This window comes from Octodon degus, unplaced genomic scaffold (assembly GCF_000260255.1).
Source record: "Octodon degus isolate 3935 unplaced genomic scaffold, OctDeg1.0 scaffold00027, whole genome shotgun sequence".
NCBI classification, from domain to species: domain Eukaryota; kingdom Metazoa; phylum Chordata; class Mammalia; order Rodentia; family Octodontidae; genus Octodon; species Octodon degus.
In genome coordinates this window covers 18,792,309-18,796,030 of record NW_004524603.1, presented here as the reverse complement: position 1 = coordinate 18,796,030, position 3,722 = coordinate 18,792,309, and positions in this window count along the sequence as shown.

Sequence of the window (3,722 nt, the reverse complement as noted above, 5' to 3'; positions counted from 1 at the left end):
TAGGTCTAACCTGCTCTGCGTTATTGGGAAAACTCTCAAAACACAGCTGTCCTTGAGAATCCCTGCCAGAAAGCTCTTCTCAAGCTGATTCTGTCCCCTGTACTTTCACAAACAATCTCATTTATTTCTGAGTTGAACAAAATGGAAATTTCTCAACCAATATTCTTTGAAGCCACACTCAGTAAGTTTGTTTTCTATATGACTTTGAGTAGCATGGGAATCAATGTTTACTTAGGATATGTACTATTTGTGAGTTGCCATGAAAAACTATGTTTAGTACTAAAATAATATTATTGTATTTTTCCTGAGAATATTTACTGTTTCCCTCTTGACGCCTTTTCTTTCCTAAGTCAGAAGCAAGAAATGAGGTGGGGGAGAAAGACGAGTTCTGGGACATGTTCATGAGTGGGCCCATTTATTCTCTTACCTCAAGAGTGACTTCCCCATCCACTCAGTTCAAAGTCTAGGGCTGAGGATGAGGAATTAAAACTGTAATCTTAGGGCCAGTGAGATACCTCAGCAGACTAAGCATCTGCTTAGGCAAGCACAGGGACTGGGCTTCAAGTCCCAGTACCACATGCCACCCCAGCCCCCACCTCCAGGGTGCACTGAGGCAGCAACATAGTCCAGGCATGGTGGCGCATGACTGTAATCCCAGCACTGGGGAGGCTGAAAGCAAGAGGATGACTGCAATTCTGAGCTGTGTAGTGAGACCTTATACCAAATAAAATAATAATAATAATAATAATCTGTAATCCTCTTACACAGAAATTTTGTGAAAAGATCAACCTAAAGATATGAGCAGTAAGTCTTATTTCATGATGAAAAGTTATAGAAAGTGTCCTTCTGCCTCTTTATTACCAGAACACAGAGGAGTGTGCAGTCTTTACCTCTAGTCCCAGTCACAATGTTACACCCCACACAAGTGGCGAGTGAGCACAGAACACAGCATGTTTTATTCTCACCTTAATTACTGAATTGTTGACCTGTTTGCCTCAATAGAAACATAAGCCTTTTTCAGCTCTGAGCATGGAGTAGCAACTGGCAACATGTGCGCGTGCAGGTGTGTGCATGGGTACATGTGTGTGTTCGTAAGAGCAAAGCCATTTTCAGAATCACGATCCCTCCTCTATAGGATCTAGGATGTATTTGCAGTGACTGCTTTTATAAGATGCTTTCATTGCCATCTGTTGGGAGGGAACCTGAGAGCAAAATAGGTCTGAAGTCTGCTCCTGTTGAAAAGCGTAGAAATAAACCCAGGGCACCCTACAGAACACTTTTAGTCCAAGAGCCTTCACAGCTACTGATTTGCTGTTACACGATCCCTGAGTAGACTGGTCAAAAATTGCTTTAGTACTAGGAAAGAAAAACCACACACACACACACACACACACACACACACAACTAGCAGTGGTAAACTTATGTTTCTTAAGAATTCCAATTCGAGGGCTGGGGAGATGGCTCAGTGGAATAAGTGCTTCCCTGGCAAGCGCAGGGGCCTGAGTTCAATCCCCAGTTCTGCCAAAAAAAAAAAAAATCCCAATTTTTCTTGAAGCAATGTTTAGGGAAAAAAATATGTATCTTTATGTAATAACACAGGTCATCCTACCTACTTTTCATGTTTCTCTCTCTCCTCTGCTATTTGTTTTTTATTGCACAAATCAGCTGCCCTATGGAACTGAATCTCACTGCTGCTGAACCTGTCTTCTCTAGACAGTCTGACAATGTTGTCCTCTGTCCACAGAAAACACTTTCTCCTGTAAGTTCTCCAATCTACCAGAGATGACCTGATAGAATATGAGATTCAGAGTTGGAGAACATTGTCCGCTCTTGGAACTTCACCTACACCACTTAACATCACTTCCCAGAGCTCATTAGGCCTCTATGCATGTGACCCTGTATGATAAACTTCCCCTGTGGACTCACCTGGAAGCAACTACTGCTGACTGGAATATGGTCCGCCCTCTTCCACACCTGGGAAAACAGTCCTGACACAGTACCGTTCTAATACCTTTCCAGGAAAGGAAAATAGAACCCATACTTTTTAAATCTTGAGATTTAAAATCATGCAGAAGTGCCACTAAAACTTCAGTATTAATTTCTTCCCACAAAATCCACAACTGTGCCCAAATCTTTGATCTTTTAGTCCTTGAAATACATCTAACATGGTAAGCTTCCCTCGGACAACAAAGACACTTGAGTATTTTTATTTCATACTCTTCCCTCAGTTCTAAATAAAGGTTGCTGTGGGTCAATTTTTTTTTTTTTTTTTGGAAATCAGTTTATTATGGAAATCTGAACCAGAGATGGCAAACATCATTAAAAGAAATGATGGAAAAAATATTTACAGAGTGGACACCTATTTTAAGCATGTTAACCTGTAATTTTTAAAGGTGTCAAACTGGCATGGTGGCACACACCTTAATCCCAGCACTAAGGAGGCTGGGGCAGGAGGGTGGCTGTCAATTCAAGGCCAGCTTGGGCTACACAAAGAGACCTGTCTCAAAAGAACAACAAAATAAATGACTGGGCATGGTGGCACATGTCTGTAATCCCACCACTCAGAAGGCTGAGGCAGGAGGATCACCATGAGGTCCCACATAGCAAGACTGTCTGAAAAAAAATTAAAAAATAAAATAAAATAAAACTAAAGATTTCAGTTCTAGATGAAGTTTGTCTAACTGCACCAACTGAATTCAGAGTTCACAGATTCAGATAATTTATTTAGCAGGTATTATCTGCTGGAGATACCTTATTAGAGTGTATCAAAGCTCAAAAGTGTCAAAAATGTTTTGAAATATTAACTAAAATTATGGAGGTTGTTCAAAGGATAGATTTTGGTTGTTTAGACTAATATATAGTGAAAGCTCTGTGCGTTATCGCTGAAGGACTGGGAAACAAGACAATTGCAATAGTGGTGGCTACCAAAGATTTCTGCTTTGGATGCCACTTGGTGGCAGATGGTGAAAATTTTGGAGCCAGGAGAATGACTGACTGGGCACTCTGCCACTTGCATAGTTAGATCTTCTCTCTTATCACATTCGGAGAACAGAAGCTGAGGCATCCCCCAAGATTTCTTTTCGTGTACACATGCTTGGTTTCTAAGGATCCTTATCTTTCAGGCAGAAATGTCTTCTGTGGTTAGGTTGGGCTGTTCTGAACGCTAGCAAATACCAAATCATGGCACTTTCTCATATTGGACAGACATATTTCTACGAGGTCTCTATTGAAGAATGCCTGTAAATACTCATCAACGTCCATAATGCTTCTAGAAGTATTCTGAATTAAGTTAACCTCTTTATATGTTTTCTTTTTGCTAGTAACTAAACTCATGCTTAGGTGGTTTTAAAATCATTAGATGGTAAGTGAAGGCCATTCCCTCAAAGATTTTACAACTTCTTATGTATAAAATAAGGTTATAAAGATTTTTTTAAAAAAATCATAGTTTTATGAATTTCTAAAAATGAAATCCTGCAATTCAACACAAGAACTTGTAAAAGTAAACTTTAAAAAAAATTGGATCTAAATTCAACCCCAAGATCACAGGTCCCTAATAAAACACACTAACAATGTATCCTTTCATACAGATAGTGAGGTTAAGCTTAATAGACTAAGTTGTATGGTAATAACAAAAAGCTTGTCTTCTGGATGGTTAACAACCTAAGTTTGCAGACCAAAATTAGAGAAAAAGGAGGGCCTCAAGAAAAGCCAACATTTTGACC